Source organism: Mustela lutreola, chromosome 1, assembly GCF_030435805.1.
Source record: "Mustela lutreola isolate mMusLut2 chromosome 1, mMusLut2.pri, whole genome shotgun sequence".
NCBI classification, from domain to species: domain Eukaryota; kingdom Metazoa; phylum Chordata; class Mammalia; order Carnivora; family Mustelidae; genus Mustela; species Mustela lutreola.
The window spans coordinates 219,908,692-219,932,682 of record NC_081290.1 but is presented as its reverse complement, the minus strand read 5'-3'; the positions used below and the strand labels follow the sequence as shown (position 1 = coordinate 219,932,682).

The 23,991-nt window shown below is 41.0% G+C and overlaps 1 long non-coding RNA gene across 4 annotated transcripts in view; it reads left to right on the top strand.

The window, feature by feature from the left end:
* Positions 1-23,991, top strand: part of LOC131839667 (uncharacterized) — a 68,783-nt gene that overhangs the window by 33,705 nt on the left and 11,087 nt on the right. For all 4 annotated transcript variants that reach the window (XR_009357041.1, XR_009357044.1, XR_009357039.1 and 1 more), the window contains one exon: positions 9,607-9,666. This is a non-coding gene — a long non-coding RNA (uncharacterized LOC131839667). The remainder of the gene's footprint in view (positions 1-9,606; positions 9,667-23,991) is intronic.

Below are 23,991 nucleotides of genomic sequence, written 5' to 3'. Positions count from 1 at the left end.
TCCTTTAAAAAGAATGAAGTTGGAAAACTCCTGATCTGCTTCCTTTCTCCAGGAATGATAATGAGGCCCAGCCTGTTTAAGTGACTTGTCCATACCTCATGACTAGTTGGAAGCAGAGTGAGGAATAGCACTGAATCCTCATTACCTGCATATTTGATAAACATCCCATAAATGTCCTCATTCTCCAAATATTTTTCTCTGATTAACTGAAGCAAGTCATTTAAATCGTCAAGAGTAAATAAGCCCTGGGGCACCTGGGTGTCTCAGTAGGTTAAGCCTCTGCCTTCAGCTTAGGTCATGATCTCAGGGTCCTGTGATCAAGCCCCACATTGGGCTCTCTACTCAGCGGGGGGGCCTGCTTCCCCATCACCCTCTGCCTGCCTCTCTGCCTCTTGTGATCTCTCTCTCTCTCTCTCTGTCAAATAAATAAATAAAATCGTTAAAAAAAAAATTTAACAAGAAAAAAGAAGAAGAAGAAATAAGCCCTGAGGTTAGTCTCTCCTAATGACTCACTCTGAGACCTTGATCAGTCCATTGATCTCTGAACCCTTGACTTTTCCATAAGTAGTATGGGATGATCATTCCTGTCTGGGCGGCTCTCAGTGCGGGTATTGTGATGAGTGCAAAAAAAGAACATGTGGATGTTCACAGGGCTTTTCTAGGGAAGGAGACTTAGCAAGTTCAGTATCTTACTTACAAATGCCCACCAAGGATGTCTTTGCTTCTAAGGTGATCTCTACAATTTATCATCCCTATGTATTTGTTGTCCTTCATTTGAGAAGGCAATGTAGTTCACCTAAGTAACCTTGTCAAGGTTTGTAAAATAGCCTCAAAAACTTCTCAGCACTTTGGCTTTCTGAGAGGGCTGTGATTCTTACTACTTGCAGGTGGTAAGTAAATCTTTTAAGGTTAAACTCGTTTCATTCTAGACATGTTCTAAAGGAAGCTATCACTACTGAGTTCTAGCAAACATAGGGTACCTAGAGCTAGATGAGATCAAAGGACTTGTGTGCAGTTTACAGAGTCTAGAACCTTCCCACCCAACTGGCAGATTTTCCTTCTTCAACAAGGAATACTAAGAAGATACTATCCCTGACCTTCAGGCTGACCTTGAAAACAGTCTAAGGTACTTGTGATCTTGGCTAAGTTCTTTATTTCTTTGAGCTTGTTTTCTCACTTGTAAAAGGCAGATATGGCCTTCCCTTTCCACCTCAAGGACCATCAGGGATCAATAGAGAGAACAGAGGTTGGTGTGTTTTTCAACTGTGAAGTGTATGCTAACTAGAAGAATTGTCATTTTTAAGAATGTTTAAAATATGACAATTATCTGTAATGTGAATTTCAGCTAAATCCTCTCAGTTTGTTAGAAATACCTACTTTGGAATGATCAACTACTCACGAGGAAGAAGGATGTTCCAAATTATGCTGATCTCTATACAGAATGTAAAGTAGCCATACCGAGCAAGGGAAAGTTGGAGCTAAGAATTATCTCCTTAACTGGCATGATCACAAAACCAGAAATATTTTTCTACTTTCAATTAAGAATATTTTAAATTAAAAAAAAATAAGAAATTAAACAGGTCTTTACCAAAATTCTACTCTGGATGCCTCAAATTTCTAACTATATCTCTTGGAGAACAGCATTTCTATGATTATTCATGTTGATACTTTAAAAAATCTGGACCTAGTTTCCATTATGCAGACAAGCCACAGAAGCCAACCAATATTTTAAGACTGCAATGTTTACTAATGGATGTCTGGCTAGAAACAGTGTTGGCAGAATTCTGGCAGAGGCATTTACTCTCACTAATGATGTGGAACAGGGCTGTGTAATCATGTCCACTTGGATTAAGTCTACCCAAGGCTGTCATATTTTGAAATGGAACCAGAAACAAGCACCCGCAAAAGTCCTAGGATTTTTCTGGAAGAAGCATTACATCAGAACTGGTTTAGACCTTCCCAAAGTCATTGCCCCAGCCATTCATTTCATTTGGGATCTCCTTTACAAAAATGACTTCACAGAGTAGAATGGATTTCAGACTCTTGCAGAATATTTAGAGATATAAAGACAATATATTCTATACGGGCCATCCCAGATCAGGAATAATCATTCAAATATTTCTTTTCTTTTTTTTTTTTTTTTAAGATTTTATTTATTTATTTATTTATCAGAGGGGGGGGCGTGCAAGCACACAAGGAGGCAGAGTGGCAGGCAGAGGCAGAGAGAGAAGCAGACTCTCTGTCGAGCAAGGAGTCCAATGCGGGACTCGATCCCAGGACCCCAGGATCATGACCTGAGCCGAAGGCAGCAGCTTAACCAACTGAGCCACCCAGGCGTCCCTCAAATATTTCTTGAGAAAACATGTCAACTGTGTTTCTTGTGGATATCCTAACAGATCCTTAAGGTGAAAGGACACTCGATCCACACCCCTACCCTTTCCATGCCCCAGGAAAGAAAACTTTCCTAGTTATGCATTATCAATTTCTTCCTAGCTATACCTTGGACTAGAAGCATCAGTAGTTTTTCATCAATAAGGAAGAAGGACAATGACATTCATTTTGACTGTCTGGACAATGTTACTGTATCACACTTCTGGGGAAAGTAATTTCTGTCTATTAAAAGAGACAGATTCCAAACTAAGATATGTGGGAAATCATTTGGTATTTAATAGAATTCATCTCATGCACACAGTGCTAAAAAATTATAATTAAAAAGGAGTTAGGCAAGGAAAATTAATAACAGCAAGCCTTTAAAATGGAAATCCTTAGAATAAAGGAGTAGCTGTTGTTATCATATTAGTATTATTCTGTATTAAAGATGTCAAGATACTGTCATTGGATTTCTTTTCCTTCTTCTAGTTTCTAGACCTCCAAGGAATCTTCATTCTATTTTCTGAAACTAGATGCTACTTTAAAGATTTTAGAAATAAACTATGAAATGAGTACACTAAAGAAACATTAATTTTTACAGATTATTAAATAACATTTTTATCTCACATTAATATTTTAATACATTTGTTAAATATCCTAAAGATAGTGTTGTCTGAAACCAAATCTGGTTGTTTCAAATGGATAGGTACTTGGCTGTGGGGTAGGGAAGAGATTCTCTCTTCCTTCCTTCCTTCCTTCCTTCCTTCCATTCTTTTTTTTCCACTCATATGGCCTTATGATACTCCATTTCAGTGGAAGGGATACCTAGGGAAACAATGTGCCAAATGCCTGTGTGGTAGCATTCAGACAAGAAGGTGTATTTGCAACATGTGATGCTATAGTCACTTCTGCTCCCATATGTCCTCTCTCAAGATGTTTGTGCCTCCATGGCTGATGTAGCTGTCATCAAAGATTATCCCTTTAATTTTTAACATTGTCAGAGTTAATATATGCCCTTTGCTTTTCAACATCGTCAATGTTACATCAAACCTTTCAATTTTTAACATTTTAAAGTTAATATAAACTCCATTAAATAGTTCTCAGCTGATCAAACACAGGAATGATCACTGTGAACGAGTCATATTAGTTTTTCCAGTAGGGAAACCAGTAAATTTTTCTGGTGATGATCTTGTCAACAGTCATAATGATATCTACCCTTATTTATAATATTATTTTGTATGCAAAGTGCTATCATCCTCAACACCTCATTGGAGACCCTGCTCACAGCTCATCGCTCGCGGATTCTTCCCTAACTGTGCCATCTCTAAACCTTCCCTCCAACTTGTCACCTCCCCTCCTTCCTACTCGCCTGGCCCCCACCCCTGGAGCTTTATTCTCTACATGTGCCTCAGCTCCTGTCTTCATCCTTGCAAGCATTGTTAACGCAAGATAGTATGTGTAGTAGACTCAACAAAGCATGTTGGTTTCCTAGGATTGCCATGGCAAGGACCACATATTGAGTGGCTTAAACAGCATGTTTATTGTCTCAAAGTTCTGAAAGTAGAAATCTGAAATCAAGGTGTTGGGAGGGTTGTTCTTTCTGAGAGCTGAGAGGAAAGCATGTGTTCTAGGCCTTTCTCCTTGACTTGTAGATGGCTGTGTTCTTTTGTATCTCTTAACACTGTCTTCCCTTTATGCATGTCTCTATGTCCAAATTGCTTCCTTTATAATGGGGCCTAACAATCTCATTTTAACTTGATAATCTTTATAATGATCCTATCTCCAAATAAGGTGACATCTGAAGTACCAGATGTTAGGACTCCAACACATCTGTTTCAGGACACAACTCAACCCATAATACCAAGGCTTAAAGATAGCAAACAGGAAATATAACACAGGAGGAAAAAAAAATTGAAGCTAAATCTCAAGTGTCATTGTCAGGGAATCTGTTGGCTATGGCTGGTATAGGGTTTGATTCTTTCTATCCTTCTGTCGAAACTGCTACCCTATTTCTAGGATGGCTGACCATCCTGAGTGGAAATCTGATTGTGTACATGCCTCTGTACCTGTGGTGGTTAATTTTTGTGTCAGGTTGACTGAGCCGCAGGGTACTCAGATATTTGGTTAAACATTATTCTGAGTATTTCTGTGAGAGTGTTTTTGGATGAGATGTACATTTAAATCAGTAGACTAAGTAAAGCGTATTGCTCCCCAATTAGTTGAAGGCCTGACTAGAATGCAAGGCTAACCCTTCCCTGAATAAGAAAGAATTCTCCTACCTGACAACCTGCAAACTGGGACATCAGCTCTTCCTAGTTCTATAGCAGCTTCCAGCATAAGACTCAAACTGGGACACTGGCTCTATAAAATGTGCATCTCCCTACCCTTCACCCCCCACACACTGGTACACTGTTGGTTCTGTTTCTCTGGAGAACCCTGACTAATATGCTCCCTAAGTCCACATCCTACCTAATAAAGAACAACCAGAAATAACATAAGGGCCAGCTGCTACCAGGCCAGCCCTTTATCTTGCTAAATACTGTACGCAAATCCTCCAATCCTTTATATCTGGATTATTCCCCTGGGTTTCACTCATCTTTATGACTAAAAATGCTCTTGCATTGGTCTCTCCAAGAGCCTTCCCCAAAGACAAAATCCAGCTCTCAACTTTAGTGTAATCATGGATTAAGAAATACTGAGATCCACACTCAGAGCACTCTGCTGTAGGCACAGAACTTCTCACTTACTCTTTTTTTTTTTAAGCTTTTATGTATTTATTTGTCAGAGAAAGAGAGATTGAGAGAGAGAGAGAGAGCACAAGCAGGTGGAGCCTCAGGCAGAGGGAGAAGCAGGCTCCCCGCTGAGCAAGGAGCCAGATATGGACCAGATCCCAGGACCCTGGCATCATTAGCCCAAGGCAGACGCTTAACCGACAGAGCCACCCAGGCATCCCTTACATACTCTTTGCCTGTCACAGAGGACTTCTTCTCAAGTCACAGAGAGCTTCTTAAGTTCTCCTGGTTAATTCTGTCTAAGGCTTTTTATAACTAAATAATTCCTTCTATAGTTTACTATTTCATGTGTGTGACTTTGTAAAGAATTAGCTTTGTCTAATTAGAACTCAACACAAAACCTTCCAAAGTTTAGACAGATCAGAGCTGAACCAAATCAGACTTTTTTTTTTTTAAGATTTTATTTATTTATTTGACAGACAGAGATCACATATAGGCAAAGAGGCAGGCAGAGAGAAAGGAGGAAGCAGGCTCCCCAATGAGCAGAGAGCCCGATGCGGGGCTCGATCCCAGGACCCTGAGATCATGACCTGAGCCGAAGGCAGAGGCTTTAACCCACTGAGCCACCCAGGCGCCCCCCCAAATCAGACTTTTGAAAGAGTGTTTCTAGGTTGTGGAAGGGAGGGACAACTTCCCCTAACTCCATGCTTGACTTTCATCTTCACTTTGGGTTTCTGTTTTCCAGATTCTCTATGCCACTACATCACCTGGTCATGTCTCATCTAAAACTGGGTGGTTTCCCCTTTAAATTTTTCAGTGTGGACAAATATGTTTTCTCTTGGCATAACTAAGACAGGCTGGTATTTTCAAGAACAGCTTTACTAAACATGAGGGAAAACAGAAAACAAATAATTACTGAAAACATACATCGTATAAAAATAGCCAAGTTTCCAACTCAGGTTTCTGTTTCTAAAAATTCCATTACAAGTAGGAAAGCTTTACTGAGCCTCAATCTCATTTACCCTTAGTCAACCACATCCCTTAATTTTGCTATATCCTGTCTGGACTCCCTCTCTCCCACCTCCAACACCTCATCTGTCCCTGAGCCCTGTAATCTTAAGCTGCTAGCTTGTTTTTTTTTTTTAATCCATATCCTAAGGAAAAAAAATACTCAACTTACTTTTAAAACTATCGTTCTCCTAAAAAAAATACTCTGGACTCCCAAAGACCTGCTAAAATGCCTGCTTACAAGAGATTTTCAAGTCCTGATGTTGAAGATCCACCAGGTCTCCAATATTAACTCTTCTCAATACTGATATTAAATCAGCAGAAAAACAAGTGCATTCTAGGAAAGGATCCCAGGAGAGTGAATATTTTTTACAATGGTAGGTAGGGTTCTGAGCTCAAATAAACTTGAAAACTGTAGGGTTAAACTAAGTTTCACAGTTTTCTCCAATACATAATTTTTCAAATCATTTCATACAGTCAGCAAATATTTATTCAGTACCTGTTATGTGCCAGGCACTGAACAAATCCTGATGAAGAATGAGCAGGACAAATAAGACCCCTGCCCTGCCTTCATAGAATTCACTTTCTAGTGGTTCCCCCAAAAAGCTGAATGACCAAGCAAACAGGTAAGACCTCGAATAATGGTAAGGACTGTGGAAAATTAAAGGGTGATGTTATAGGGAAGAACTGAAATTGGAGAAATGCAAGCAGCAGAGTGAACAATGAGCCCACAGACCTGGCAAGACAAAGCTTGGCATGTTGGAAGAAGAAAGAGAGCCTCTGTGGCTGGAGCTGAGAAACTGACCAAACAGGAAAGTGTGTGTGAAGAGATGATCTTAGAGGCCGTGGTAAGAAGGAAGATTTAATTGTTGATGCAGTAGAAAGCAATATGAAGGGCTTTAAGCCTTAGCACGATCTAATAGTATAATTTGCAAAAGAGAAATCTCCTTGGCTGTTGTGTAGAAAATGGAATTTAAAGGCCACGATGACAAGTGGAGACCAGTTAGGAGGCTCTTACAGTAGCTCGCCTGAGAGACGATGATGGGGTTGTCAGAACAGGTAGAGAGATGCGGATGGCACCCACATGTTTTTCAGGAGTGAAGGTAAAAGGGCTTCCTGATGAGTTAATGTGTGATATAAGGACCAATGAGAAGACAGTGATGACTTGTAGCTCTTGGGCTTGAGCTTGAGAGTTGATTACATGGTAAAATTATTGACTGAGCAAGGAAAGTCTAAGGAAACAAAGACTTACAGGGGTGAAGGAAATCAAGAGATTGTTTTATCCACATTCTGTTCAAGATACTTTTTAACATGTAAGAGGTGCTATCAAATAGATCTTATATCCAAGAGTCTGGAGCTTAGGAGAAAAGTCTGTGGTATAAATTGGGAAATCACTGGTATTGAATCTAAAGTCATGGATCTGGACATTGTCTAGGGAGAATGTAGAGAGGAGTTAAGGCCCAAAGCCAAGCTCCAAAGGCACTTTGAATTGAGAAATCTGGTAAGGAGGAGGAGCCAGCAGAGAAGACTTTTAAAATGTTCCTGTGCATTAATGACTCCTTAAAAGGCAGTAACGAAGGCAGCATTTCCCCAACTTATTTGACCTCAGAACCTTTTGTCACATAGCATCTCACGGGGATAGGGTCCCAACAAAAACATTTTAGGAAATACTTTTCATAACCCTCTAGCTGTACTCCACTGTAGCATAATGTATTAACTTATAAGGTGACATAGGCAAGTCTTCTCCCTCTAAGCAGAGAGGTTATTTCAATGAAAGCCCATCAGTTGCTAAGCAAAACACTGCGCTGACAATCCCGGCCAAAAACTGTACCTGTGGGAAGCACATAGGAGCCAAATGCAGTCAGAAGGAAGGAAGGCTGTTCCACCATCGCTTCTGAGCCAAAGCTCACATGCTGGCTCTTTTCGCCTTTTTATATTAATAATAGTTGTTTTGGTGGAGGAATGAGATGGAAGATCTAAAGAGAGGTCCAGCAGGAAATGCTCTTTTTTGTGTGAATCACGTAACTTTTTTTCCCCAAATACTAGCATCTGGGTGTTTCTACCTATATACACTACACCAGAGTATCATCTGATGCTCTGGAAAAAGTTAATTTAGATAAAGACTTTTCTCTGTTTTCTAGTTAGTTAGTTTTTTGGGGTTTGTTATAAAGAACAGAAACTTACTCAGGTGTATTATTGGGATCTGAGGCAGCCCTAAGGAAAAGTTTCTCTTCAGGACCCATTTTCCCTCCCCTTCTCTTTCTCTACCCACTACCCGTCCCCCCCACCCGACCAAATAGGCAAGAGGCTGTATGGTCTTTCTCTCATAATATCTCTAAGACCTCTCACTTTACAGTTACACACTAAGAAATCGTAATAAAATCCTCTACGTTTATATAGTACAGTCTAAGTGGACCACGCATATTATGGACTGAATGTTTGTGTCCCTGTAAAATTCATATGTTGAAATCCTTAACCTTCAATGTGATGGTATTTGGAGGTGGGACAGTAATTGGGACGTAATTAAGTCTTGAGCACGGAGCCCTTATGAATGAGATGAGTACCCTTGTAAGAAGAAACACAAGAACAAACTGATGGTTGCCAGAGGGGAGCGGGTTGGAGGGAATGAGCAAAATGGATAAAAAGTAGTGGTAGAGTAGGAGAAGAATAAATGAAACAAGATGGGATTGGGAGGGAGACAAACCATAAGTGACTCTTAATATCACAAAACAAACTGAAGGTTGCTGAGGGGAGGGGGGTTGGGAGAAGGGGGGTGGGGTTATGGACATTGGGAAGGGTATGTGCTATGGTAAGTGCTGTGAAGTGTGTAAACCTGGCAATTAACACACCTGTACTCCTGGGGATAAAAATATATTATATGTTTATAAAAAATAATAAAATAAATAAAAAAATTTTAAAAAGTAGTGGTAGATACAGGCTTCCAGTTATGGAATGAATAAGTCATTAGCAATAAAAGATACAGCAGAGGGAATGTAGTCAATGGTGTTTTAATTGTGTTGTACGGTGACAGATGGTACCTACATTTGCAATGAACATAGCATAATGTGCAAACTTGTTCAATCACTATGTTGTATACCTGAAGTTAATGTAACATTATGTGTCAACTATACTAAAAAAAAAAAAAAAAAATTTAAACAAGAAAAAAAAAGCGAGAAAGATGCTATCTCTCTCAGCTGTGTGAAGGTACAAGGAGAAAACAGTCCTATGCAAACAAGGAGAGTTCCCTCCCCAAACACCAAATCTCCTGGGGCCTTGATCTTGAACTTCTAGCCTCCAGGACTATGAGAAATAAATGTTTATTGTTGGAGCCACCCAGTCTATGCTATTCCTCTTTAACAGCCCAAACTAAGAGAACACAGTCTTGGAGGTTTGGTTTGTACACAGGGAGACCAAGACCTAGGGAGAAGAGACAATCCAGTGGAAGGAGCCCTAGATGGGTTTGATAAACCTGAATTGTGCCTTTGTGTGATTGTAGGCAAATGGCTTCATCTGGGCCTCAAATTCCTCTTCTGCAAAGGAAGAAGATTGAGAAGGGGTAAGTGATTTTCAATATGTATTTTTTCAGCATTTGCAGTCTGATTTTATGATTTTGAGATGGAGTCTCTTGGCTGAGGTCATATGGTTAGGTGGCTGATGGCAGAGCGAGATCTACTTGTTCTATATCACCTGGTCCAATGTTTTGCTTCATGACACCATACACCATAATGTATTTCCATTAAAAAATTTTTTTTATTTCAACCAATTTTACTCACCTATTTGGATGCTATGAAAATATTGCATTAGGCAGCATTGTACAGTGCAAAAGCATTAAACTTTGAAAGAAATGGCACAGGGGTTTGGATGTAGGTCTATTTTTAGGTCTGTGACCTTGGAGCAGCTACTTAACCCCTTTTTAGTCTTGTTTCGTCATCTGTAAGTCAAGTGTATATAATACCTGCCTTTTAGAATTGCTGATTGGATTGAGATTGTGCTTATAAAGGGTCAGGGTCATAGCAGGGGCAGACATTCTTTTTGGTTTTTTTTTTTTTAAGATTTTATTTATTTATTTGACAGAGATCACAAGTAGGCAGAGAGGCAGACAGAGAGAGAGGCGGAAGCAGGCTCCCTGATGAGCAGAGAGCCCGATGTGGGGCTTGATCCCAGGACCTTGGGATCATGACCTGAGCTGAAGGCAGAGGCTTAACCCACTGAGCCACCCAGGCACCCCAGGCTGCTAACAGAAATTTACTTCTCACAGTTTTGGAGGCTGAGAAGCCTAAAATCAAGGCTCTGGCAGATCTGGTGTCTGGTGAGAACCCACTTCCTGGTTTGCAGATGGCAGAAAAGACGCTAGCTAGTTCTTGGCCTTTACTTATAAGGGCACTAATCCCATTCATAAGGGCTGTGCCCTCATTACCTAATCATTCCCCAGATCTTGCCCCACTTCCTAATACCATCACACTGGGGATTAAGATTTCAACATATGAATTTGAGGAAGATATATTCAGTCCCTAGCACAGTCCATCTCACATTTCACCTCTCCCTCCTTCTTAATGATTTGGGGAGATAAGGAATTACAGCAAAGATTTCATGAACCAGGATGGGGATGGGGCCTGCATGTTCCGAATAAGTAATATTTATTCAGGAAAACGTTTTAGTTCAATCAGTCTTGTTGAAAGCCTTTTCAAAATATTGGTCCATGCTCCTCCTTTGGAAACCACACACTCTGAATATAATTGAATCTTTCTTGATGATTGAAGACCTTGCCATGCCTCAGGCTTATTAATCAGAACTTATTCAGCTGCTTGGATAAATACGCAGAAGGGGCAAAACTTAGTTGGAATGTGTTGAACTCAGGAAATCTAGAAGTTTGTTAGTTTGAATTGGAATCTTTGTTAACAGCTTTGTTGTGGTTCAGACTTCTAAATAGTGCAAACATTCCATTTATAGATGAGGTTACTCGATATTGTGTTCTGGTTAAACAAATGATCAACAGATTCTTTCCTTTGGGGGACTACTTTGTTGAAGGACCTGAAGCAGGTATCATTTTGAACATGAGGGAATATGAAGATTAGTTTGAGAACTTAAGGAATGGATAGCCTCATGGGATGAGGGGCAAAACATAAACTCATGAAAAAGTAACTATAACAAGAGCCAAATGAAAAAGAGAAGTCTTCAGAAAGAAGTCAGTACTTGAAATGGGACTTGAACTGTGTAGATTTGGACCAAGTCGTGTTCGGTGGTAAGAAGAATGTTTGATAGTGCAGGGGCTTTAAAGTAGAGGGAGGGAATAGTTTGAATAAATGCACGAGAATGAAGAAGCTTGGGGTATATCCAGAGGAGCAAAAATTGTTCATTTCAGAGTTAATTAAGTTTAACAAGAGATATTTAGTTGGGACATTCCTGGTTTTTCATAATATGTGAATAGCCAGATGTCTTGAAAATTGTTTCTCAGGCTCCTGTAGTTGTGGAAAACTATCATCTACCATGCATGCTTTTGTAAATTATTTTATCTCTGTGGGCCTATAATATATATGTCACAGGAGAATTCACAGGGCTTCCAATTTTCCTTTTATTAGAGAACTAGAATCATTTCTTGGACACCAAAGATGTCTAGTATACCAGAAGGCCCTACCAAGATCCATTCTCCTTTGTAGAAAACAACCTTGAGAGCCACAGGCTGCGTCCCGGTTTCCATCCTCATTGCCCTTCCTTAAACTTTTCAAGCCAGGAAGGAGAGAAACTGGTTTCTCTAATCTCCCAACTTGCCTCACATGCCCCTCATTTGCCAGCCCATCCCTATGCCCACTCTCATCCCACACTGGCTCCTTAAAAACAAGGTCACTTTCCTCAGAGGGAAAGATGACAGCCTTTCATCTACTAGTCAAGGGACTTACATACTCCTTCTTCATGAAGGTGGAAAATGAGAGGAAGACGGGAAAAATCTGTGGAGGACCCTGGTGTTATGGGACATAATCTTTGTGGAAGCCATCACTCCCAGCACACGTAAAAAGTCATGACATAGTAATGTGTGTATTCCACATTAAATTATCTGGGCAGTGAACCCCTTGTTAGAAATTGCTGAACAGACCATCTAGTTAACATCTCCAAGTATCGATTGACTCTGATAAGGAGAGAAAGGAAAGACTGATGGGATTCTCAAACTCAGCATTCCGCATGTAAAGCAAATCTAGACCATGCCAAAGAACATGACCTTTTCACTTTTTAAGGAAGCAGACATTTTATACTGGACACCAAACAAGGAGGACCGTTTGTGTTACTCCTTCTATAGGATCAAGGTTCCCTTCTAGTCTTCTCTTTTTTTGTTGGTGTTTTTCCATATTTGACTTCTTTGTTCCTGCCCTTCACCTTCAATCATAAATGTAAAACTGCTCACCATACAATGAAAACCTCCTTTCCTAACAAGGCACAGGGCCAGGGTGGTAGAATTGGAAGGAAACTCAGAAGCATTGAATTCACCCTTCTGGCTTTTGAGATAAGGAGAATGAGGCCCAGAAAGATAAAGTAGCCTTATTGAATATGAGATGGTGTGGATGGAAGCAAGTGATGGTTCATGTAGTGTTAGTCAGTGTACAGAGTTTTACCACGCATGTGATTGCACAAAAACCTGTGATGTAAGTGAGGTTATTATGACTTTTTTTATGAGGGAGGAAACTGAGACCCAGAGAATTCTCCTATACCTTTTCATCAGGGGAACTGCCCATGACAAAGCCTAGTGGTTCTGAAAGGCCAAACTCTGCTCTGAAGGGCTAGACATTCAAAGATTGGGAAGATGCTGCCTGTGTGCTCATGTCTCTGAGGGGCAGGTTGTCAGTCTTCCCCCAAGGCCACACACAGGGCACCCCTAATGCTATGAAACATTACTTGACTCTTGGAAGGACTGAGTTCCATGTAGCCATTTGATGCCCTCTAAACTTGGTTTGGGGGAAAACTTAGAAAGGGCCAGCTCTTCTCCAGAGGAATCCACATTTTAAACTGCACAAAATTAAGAGTCTCCATAATGTGAAAAGTAAGTAAAGTTGGCCCAGGATTATGGAGGCATTCAGAGTTTAACTGGAAGTAGAGGTGGGATGGAGATGAATTAGGGGCTTTGGGGACCCTTCTCCTCCTGTCTTCTAGTGTTCTCTGTGAGGAATATCCACCTCAATGACTGTGCCTCTTCAGAGTGATGCTGACAAGAATACACTCTCCCCCCTGCCCCCAGCCTTTTATTCTTGGGGAATGAATCTGACCACCACCTAGACCATATGTTCATGGATGGTGAAAAATCATTTGGAACTTCGGTTAATCCAAGACAAGGGTCAGGAAACCCCTGCCTCTAGGCTAATTCCAGCCTGCCGCATATTTTTGTAGGCTCATGAGTTAGGGACAGTTTTTACATTTTTAAGTGGTTGGAAAAAATCAAAAGAAGAATAATATTTCATGCCACATGACTCCTATATTAAATTTAAATTTTCAGTGGCGATAAGTAAAATTTTAGTGAAATGCAGACCATTTATCATTTACGTCTTGTTTATGGATGCTTTTGTGCTACAGCAGTGGAGCCTAGTAGTTGCACCAGACACTATATGGCCTGCAGAGCTTAAAATACTCACTATCCTTCCCTTAACAGAAAATCTTTGCCAACCCCTGTCTTAGTGCACTAATCATACTGTATGAGAACTGGCTCTATCTATATCCATCTCCTAAACTAGACTTTTGAGCTTGTGAAAGGCTCCACTTTGCTTAGAATGAACCTTTGCTCTTGGTTGACACTCCGTACATGTCTGTAGGGTAAAAAGAAAAATAAGTAAATGATGTGGGTTTGGGCAAGTTACTTTTCATTTCTGGGCCTTAGTTTCCCCTTTTGTGACATGAAATAGTTGGCTAAGATGACCTTGGTGCCTTCTAGCTCCAACATTCTATGTTTTAAGGTTAGTGTGGCCAAAAATAAATACCATTTTTAGTTCACTGAGTCTTGTTTTTTATAAATTTGTCTTCTCCCTTAGTGACTTTCAGAATATTGGCTGGTTTCTCAGGTCTGCCAATACCACGAATTTACTGGATCACAAGATGTTAGTGTTGTGTGCATTGCCTACTGTGTGGAAGTTCATTATCAATCAGCAACTTCCTTTTCTTCATGACTGCCTGTCTTATGTGAGTCTAGTGACATGAATGATTTTCTCAGGACCTGGTCACTATTAAGAATTGGAACATGTGGAGTCCAGAGACCACACACTGAATTTTTGATTGCCCCCCCATCTCCATCAAGATGCATCACACAGCCATCTGCCATTACTTAGGGAAAAAAATCTCACTACTTAGAAAAATTCAGTACTTGGAAAATAGTGGCATTTTCAAACCAAATGGATATAAAAGTTCTCCTCCAAACTTCATAAGTGCATAGGGCCATGCCCTCGGGTGGTGGCTGGTGGACACGGTCATGGCACAAAGGTTGTATGGCCTGATGGGTTGTCACTGGGATTTGATTTGAATAATTATCCTGCACTGTTTCATCCCAGAAGAGTCATTGCCTCTCCCCAACCCCACCACTCTTCAGGAGACAGAAAATCTTAGAATTGAGGCACATAGGCCATGAAGATGATACTTGCTGTGAGTACAGCCCAATGCAGGCTTCCTGTGCAGCAGCCAAGACCAGACCTCATGCAATAGGTGAAATCTGTTTTCTGGACTCTTCTGTTCCCTTTTCTAGTTCTTTCCCCAGGTTTCTAACACTGTCCAATCATCTTGGGCTTCTGCTATTATGCCCCAGGCATGGAAAACACCCAAGCTTTTCATTCAGTATCTCCTTTTCCTTTCTTTAAAAAATGAAGGGTACTGAGGTATAGTGGAAAAGTGGAAAAGCACTGAAAGTCATGTTAGTCTGAGATCCAGTTCCTCCACTCATTGGTGGAGTCTCAGTTCCTATTATCTACTTAATGAAGGTGGTACTTACTGTCTACCTCTTCTTATCACCCAGCGTCCCTTACAGGCATGCCTTATTTATTCTTCTTTTAATCTTGCCCTGTTGAGTACATAGTATGCAGTAAACACTTAACAAGTGTCTGAACAAAATTGAACTGACTTTACACATAATCTCACATGAATCATGACATGTGGAGTGTTTGAACTAAGAGGAACTCAAAGACCCACTCAGTTCCTCTCAGCAAATAATAGGCAGGCCTGTCCCACTTCTCACTTCTGTGCAGAATGGTCCAAAACAGTCACTATATTTTTTCCAGCTGAGTGTCTTTTTTAATCCAAGCTTCACAACCTTCAACAAAGTTCTCTGACAGGCCACTATCATTTGACTGAAATTATCAGAGTAAAAAAAAATAGATGTAATTCTGGATTGAGTTCCACTTTTACCTTATAAATGAAGAAACATAGACCTAGGAAGATGATGTGATTTGGCAGAGGTCACAGAACTAACTACGGAGTGAGTTGGAACTAGACTATATGTCTCTAGGTTCTTCATCCTGTGTTCTATCCATTATATAACATTGGTGTTCATAGAAGTTTCAGTGCCTTCAAGCCAAGGAGTGAGCACTTGGGGAAATTTCTAGCAAGGCCAAATGAGTATGTAAGGCAGGGAGGGAGGGAATAAAGGAGGGCCTTAGAATCATATAGCTGTCTCCCTGTCAGTTCAAAAGGCAAGGGAGTTATTCAGCAACTTTCGCTGAAGTCCTTTTCAGGCAAAGGTACAAGGCCCTAGAGATCTAGATAGATAAAATAAGGACTCTGCCCTAGGACTTATAGACCTATAAACAGTGAAAAACAAAACACGGTGATAAGTGAGCTAACAGAGATATGCCTAGAGCCCTCCAAGAGCCAGAGGGCATGACCCAGAGAAGTCAAGGATGGCTTAACTGAGGAAATAACTTTGATTCTTCTGAAAGGAATTATGGTTCTGCAAAGCAAAGAAGGGAAAGGGTATTCCATCACAAGGAACTGTGTGCAAAGGCATGGCCTAGAAAGAGCTTGGCATATATAGAGACTAGCAAAGACTTCTGCATGGAAGGGACATTGATATGTGTAAATGGAAGAGAAGAAGGGAGAGGATTAAGAACAGTACCAGGGGGGGGCGCCTGGGTGGCTCAGTGGGTCCTTCGGCTCAGGTCATGGTCCCAGGGTCCTGGGATTGAGCCCCGCTCCAGGCTCTCTGCTCAGCGGGGAGCCTGCTTTCCCGCCTCTCTCCTGACTGCCTCTCTGCCTACTTGTGATCTCTGTCTGTCAAATAAATAAAATAAAAATCTTAAAACAAAAACAAAACAAGCAAAAAAAAAAAAAAAAAACAGTATCAGGAAAGGGATCTAGAAATACAAGCAAAAGCAGGCTGCTCTGAAGGAATCTACAAACACTGTTAAGACATATACATAATTATATGAGGTGCCTGGTTGGCTCAGTGGGTTGAGGCCTCTGCCTTTGGCTCAGGTCATGATCTCCGAGTCCTGGGATGGAGCCCCACATCAGTCTCTGCTCGGCAGGGAGCCTGCCCCCCCCCCCACGTGCCTCTGCCTACTTGTGATCTCTGTCTGTCAAATAAATAAAATCTTTTTTTTAAAAAAAGACATATACATAATTATAACACATGCTGGAATGATCTGTTGCTTTTCAGACCACCAAAGGAAGTGCAGGGGAGTCAGAGAAGGGAGAGATGATTTCCCACTAGTGGTCAGAGACTATATCACTGATTAGTCAGGCACAGTTAAAATTGGTCCTTTTGAATTTTGGGGATTCAAAGAGAAGTTAAAAATCTGCAGTATCATTACATACCTGGTCATGTTCTTTTTGCATCATATCTTTAAATTAATAGACCAAATCCTAAATCCCAACACACTGCCCATTCCCATTATATAACATGTTGTATATTTTGTTCACCATTCTATGGTCAGCACCTAAAACCATGCCTGGCACCTAGTAGGTATCATATAAATATTTGTAGAATCAGTCTTTTAAGTAATGTGTGTTTACCATGGCAACCACATACACTAGATTTTCCAGAGTCTTTAAAATAGCTGTCCTTTAGTTGCCATTAGTACAACTGTGTTTGTCATGCATCTGGAGTTCTGACTTAGAAAATACGGCAACAAAACTCATAGATACAACATAGGACAGCTTCCTTCTCATTGTCAAAAACTCCCTATGCCAGCCTGACTATTTGGGAGGGATAAGGGAAGGAAATATGGTTTTATGTAGAGTATACCATTTCTGGGCTGGTAGCCTCAGCTACTCCCTTCTGCGTGGTTGGCTGACCATGTGGTCTCTGATGAGATTATCCCCTCCGCCTCATCCTTTGCCCACTGAACACACAGGCTTTGGGAGTCTTGGATGAAAGTAGAAAGCATTAGCATCTTGGAAAGGATGTAGTTGCAGCAGCCTTGTATGGGTCTTTCCAAACAAGTTTCTGGCTGTTCTGTGGGGAGAGGAAATCTCCAATATCTGCAGAAATGAAAAAGTGTGTTGTTACAAACTTAGCATCTGCCCAGCACTCCCTCAAGTATAACATTTAATGTACATTAATATTTTTCTCCTTCTCCTCCTCCTCCATCTTCCACTGTCCTTCAATTTTTGTTTGGTTTTAGATTCAGATGTCAAAATTAATGGGTGCACATAGATTTTTTTTTTTAGTTGAGGAAGAGGCTTGCATTATATCCCAACTTTTCACAGCCTATTTCTATCTCCTAGAAAATTTTGCATCCCTTCTGCCTTTCTTAATGGTTTTACCACTCTCCCATTCGCCCAAAATAAAAATCCTCAGATCTCCCCTGTTTCTCTCACCACTTCATTCTTGAGTCCTCTTAATTCTACCCCAAATTATCCTCACATGTATCTCCTCTTGTCTGCCACCTTAACTGAGGCTCTCATTCAGCCTTTTAATTGACCTCCCTGATCTCCTAATCAGAGTAGCCTTTGCACTGCTCCCTAAATCATGTTAGACTGTGATGCTGTCTTCCTATGAAGCCATGGGCGGCTTCTCATCGTATAGGGAATAAAATACAAAGTCTCTGGCATGCTTTTCAAGACCATGTTGAGTCTTGCCAGAGACCAGCCAATCTTTGGAAATGAAAAATCTATTCAAGAAAAATAAATGTATAAAATCAACTGGATATGTTATATAAAAGCTGTTGTCCAAAAATCTACTGCAAAAGAATGTGTGTGTATGCATGTAAATAGAGAGATAAATGTGTACGTGCACACACACACACACAGTATTTTAAGTAGTTATTAAGATTTCTAGGCAAGTCCACAAAAGTCTATTCAATATATACTTGTAGGCAAACTACTGTGCATGTGCAATTTTTAAAAAATTATTCAGCAATGCCAATAAATACAACAGGAAAAACCACTTAAATTTTATATTATTTTTAAAGAAATAGATCCTTACTACTGGCCCTTGGGGTGAGAAGATGGACAGACAACTTCGTTTGTCTTATTAGGTTACGTTTACTACATGCTTACTATATGCCAGGTCATGTCCTAAGTCCTTTACAAGCATTAGCCTTACAAGTATTTGATCTTGGGGTGCCTGGGTGGCTCAGAGGGTTAAGCCTCTGCCTTCAGCTCAGGTCATGATCTTCGGGTCCTGAGATCAAGCCCTACTTCGAACTCTTCTCAGCAGGGAGCCTGCTTCCCCCTCTCTCTCTGCCTGCTGCTCTGCCTATTTGTGATCTGTCTGTCAAATAAGTAAATAAACTCTTTAAAAAAAAAAAGTATTTGATCTCACAACAACCTTATAAAATAGGTATCATTCTTTTCCCCACTTAAACAAACAAGGAAACTGAGGCACAGGGAAGTTAAATAGCTTGCCCAAGGCCACCCAGGGAGTGGTAATGGTGAGATTTGAATTGGGGCAGCTAGGTTCCAAAGCTCCCACTGTGAATGACAACCCTAGATTAAGAACCACTGGAGAGTTCACCAGAAGATACCGGGCCAGTTAATATCGGTGAATGTGGGGCGCCTGGGTGGCTCAGTGGGTTAAGCCGCTGCCTTCGGCTCAGGTCATGATCTCAGGGTCCTGGGATCGAGTTCCGCATCGGGCTCTCTGCTCGGCAGGGATCCTGCTTCCCCCTCTCTCTCTCTCTCTACCTGCCTCTCCATCTACTTGTGATTTCTCTCTGTCAAATAAATAAATAAAACCTTAAAAAAATATATCAGTGAATGCACAGGGAATGTCTTAAGCTGAAAGTACATGACTGGCTAGGTAGTCAGGATTGGGTACTGAGAATACAGTGTTTTGTTATGGGTTTTTTTTAATAGATTTTTTTTTTATTTATTTCACACACAGAGATCACAAGTAGGCAGAGAAGCAGGCAGAGAGAGAGGAGGAAGCAGGCTCCCTGCTGAGCAAAAAACCCTGATGCAAGACTCCATCCCACGACCCTGAGATCATGACCTGAGCCGAAGGCAGAGGCTTTAACCCACTGAGCCACCCAGGTGCCCTTGTTATGGTTGTTTTGATGCTAGTGCTTTTTTGACATTCACACTTAATTCATTTCTATGAAGAATAAAGCATTAAACTTTCAACTTAAAAAATCAAGTATTCTGTGCAGTAGAAACTCATTCTAATATCTGGATGAAGTGAGAGTCAGATTGGGGATTCAAGGCTGGGGAGTGAGAGATTTGGTAAGAGACAATGAAGCCTAGAAACGGGGTAAGGTTGTGACACACATTACTTTTTCTTTTTTTTCTTTTTAAGTGATTGGCTTGATATTTAGGACTGTCCCTGGTATCAAAGTGGTTTAAAAAAAAAAAAAAAAAGATTCTACTTCAAAAAGGGACTTAGTTAGAGGAGGATGAGGTTAAGCAGTGAGTGTTAACCACAACCTGCCTTGGGCAGAAGCAGAAGGAAACCTCAGGCCAAGTAATGGAAAGAGAGTTGCTTTCTGTTCTGGTTGTCAGAAAGGGCAAAGAATCAAAACATCACTTTTGCAATGGATGAGTTTACAAAATTGCAGGAAGTGTGACAAGACTTGAAAGACAAAACACATTTTTTTTTTTTAAGAGTTCAGCTTTTTATTGAACAGGTTACAGAAGAGGTTTAGCCAGAAAGACCAAAATCCATGTCTTCATCAGACTCCTCTGATTCTTCTTTGTTCCCACCTACTTCTTAGCTGGGCTGGCCGTGCTGCTGGGGCAGATCCACTAGCCCCTACATTGCTGATGTTGACACTGACCGTGGCCTTTGCAAACAAGCCCGAAAAGTTCAACACTTACACCCGCTGCTTTAATGAGGGCATTGATCTTATCTTCCGTGACTATCACCTCCTCGTGGAGTAGGCTCAGGGCCACATAGATGCAGGCGAGCTCCGAAAAGGGTGGGCAAGTGCTAAGCGGGTGTGGCTGGGCACAGGGTAGTCACCAGATGAAGTGAGGGTCTCACCCCAGCGTGGCCTCAGCTTCCCCGGAAGGACCAAGCACCTTAGTGTAGCTGAGGAAAGGCAAGACACATTTTTTAAATATCATGTGATATCTTTCTGCTGTGGAGTACTTCCCATTTGAAATTTGGAATTTGACCAGGTGACGTCACCTCTGGTATTTTCCATGGATCAAGACAAAGTATTGTGAGAAGACTGGGATACAGAGTCAGGTTCAAATCTAGAGTGTACCACTTGCCAGCTGTGTGTCCTCAGGTGAATATCAACCTCTGAACGTCAGTTCCATCACGGATTAAAAGAGAGTGATAAGGGGTGCCCAGGTGGCTCAGTGGGTTAAGCCTCTGCCTTCGGCTCAGGTCATGAGCTCAGGGTCCTGGGATCGAGCTTCACATTGGGCTCTCAGCTCATCAGGGAGCCTGCTTCCCCTTCTCTCTCTGCCTGCTTCTCTGCCTACTTGTGATCTCTCTCTCTGTCAAATAAATAAATAAAATCTTAAAAAAAAAAAAAAGCGGGGAGTGATAATATTGCTCAAGTCTCAGTGTTCTTGTGGACCTTAAATTGTGCCTCAGCTAGTCATCATTCAGTAAATATTTATCAAATGGCAAGAGCATTTAGTAGCATTACAGCTAAAGATTTTATTGTGCTTTTCTGTATTTCTTAAATTTTCTACTACAAACATATACTGCTTTTGTAATTAGAAACACAGACATAAAACTTAATCTTTTTTTTAAAGTGACAGACATAATTTCTCATATTTTCACCTTTGCTTTCTTTGCTTCTTCCGTTTCCCTTTCTGCTATATATAAAAATGCGTCTTCTCCACCCCGCAATATTCAGAAGATGCTATGGGATGTCAGTTATTCTCTGTACTGCAACATGGCTTTAAGGAGTTCAGCTCAGCGTACCCAAGTACTTAAATGGGGCTGAAGTCAGTGGTAACTCAGTGCCATGGGAATTCTGTTCTCGACATTACTCATCGGCCCCCGTCCTGACACTGCCTCAGGGAGCTCCACTTTTTTTTTTTAATCTTACTAGTTTCATATATTCAGCATCAAAGACTAGAGGCACTGACATAGGCCGCAGGAGTCAAGCCTGCAGTGGGTCTTTAGAAACCAAGGAGAGTGTGGGCAAGTGTATTAAATAAAGCAAGGTTCTGGCAGAAAACCAGCTTCTAATCTTGAAATGTCCCCTCGTTCTCTTCTTTTCTTTGTAATTTTAGATTTGTGGGTACCAGATCTCCATATTTGCCTTCCAGATCTCCGTTAGCAATAAGAAAAGTTGAATGTAGGGATTTAAAGCTGAGTTACACCAGCCCCTGAAGCATTTTCACATCAGGAGGCATAACCAGGGTATCTGTCACATCTGAAGCTACCTGGTCTACAACGCTCTCATGCTGTGGGCCTTTTCTCATACAAGGACCTAAGAGAAGAGCCAAAGAGCCAGGATCTTTCTGAGTGTATGGGCTTCTGGGAGCACAAGATGTGGTCCATCAGCTTCCTCTGAAACCCGCACCTGCTTGCTTGTTCCTATTTCAGCAAACATTGCTGTCATCCACCCAGCGGCTTAGGTTAGAAATCTAGGAGTCATCTTTGACCACTTCCCCCCGCCCCCATTCACGCCCCACATCCAATTATACATGCAGACCTACTTACTCTACTGCTTTAAATGGCCCTCAGAGTCATCTGCTTCTCTCCATTTCCACTGTTACCGACACTCAAGACAGCCGTGCTCTCCTTCCTCTATAACTAGTATCCTCCAAATAGGACAGTTGTCTGAATGCCTATAGCCCCAGATGACATCTACAGAGAGGATAAGGAACATGTAAGGGTCACAAGGCAGTCAGTGACAGTAGCTCCAGAGGAGAATTCAGGCCTTCTGGTCCGAAGTTCAACATTGCTCCTGGACACCATTTGTTCATTCATTCACTATGCAGTTAACCCTTGAACAACACAAGGCTTACAGTTGAAAATTTGCAGATAAATTTTGAATCCTCCCAAACGTAACTCCTAGTAGCCTACAAGCCTTGCTGGTAAGATAGACAGTCATTTCGTATATATGTTATAACTGTATTCTTACAATGAAGCGAACTAGAGAAAAGAAAATGTTATTAAGAAAATCACTATGAACAAAAACAAATCACTAACAAGAGAAAATACATTCATAGTACTATACTGCATGAATTGAAAATAAAGCTGCATATAAGTAGACTCAGGTAGCTCAAACCTGTGTTGTTCAGGGGTCAACTATATTGCATTGAGTCCCTGACCGGTGGACTCTCCCTCTGGGGTTTCTCCAGTGTCACCTCCAGGGATGACTCCCCATATTGGATTATGGTTTTCAGCCCGTTAATTTATGGCCTCATCACTCTAGCATACTCTCAGCTGCAGACAGAGTAGGGGATCTCTCAGACCCCTGCCAGTCCTCTCATTCCAGCATCCCACAAGTTGGCTTCTGCATGATCTCCTCACAAATAGCTTCTGAGCTCGTGAGAGCAACAGCAAATACACACTTCTTCCGAGGAAAAGATTCCATGTAAGTATGATATTTACAACACAAATAACTGGAAATGTTTCCCTCTAGACCAAACTTACAATGTAGATAGGAAAGGAAAGGTTTCAAGCTCCTTCTCTAGTCAAATGGCCAACAGAGCTACTTCTTCCCACTCTGCAAAAGCATGAAAAGCATCTTTACATAAACAATAATATTCTCCTTGATTCTCCCATGTTAAGCTCAGAGATCATGTGACCATAGAGCAAATTTCTCCCATACCATCACATGCAACATCCCATCACATGCATAACTCTGTAGATAGCTTTGAAACAAATAGGTCAACTTTATTATTTGCAAACTAAAGCTAATTACATTGAGCTGTCAGGGTTGTTGTGTTAAAAGAGATAATGAAGGTTGAATTAAATATTTCAACAAATATTGATGTCCCACCCATCATGTACTAGATGTTCTGCTGAACTTGGGGTTTAGCACAGCCCTAAAGTGATAGGAAAGACTTCTACCTATATGGAATTTATAGCCTAGAGACTGACCATGAGAGGTTCTCCAAGGGTCACACGGTTTGAACTGAAGCCCCGCTCAAACTCTCCCTGATTGAATTCTCCCTCCCAGTGACCTGAACTGGAAGCTCAAAGATGGTGCCCCCTATTTTGATTAGCATCATAATAAACATAGATCCAACCACATTAATGCCAATACACTTTTGGGTGTTACAATGCCCTTATGAGACTAATGCTTTTGAAAACAAAGCAGAGACCATAGTGGCATTTTTTATGAGTAATAACCATTTTATCACAGATTGTGATTTTCTCCTGCTAGAAACCATGTGTTTCCCTTAAATCAAGGAGCTTTATAATAAATGAGCTGAAGTAGCATTTATTCAAATCAGGCTTACTTGCTTAGATTGAGCGAATGAAATGAGGGATTCTAGAGTGCAGAACAGCAGCTTCATCAAGAAGGTGCTCTTGCACTTGTAGGTACAGTGCCAGCCCCCT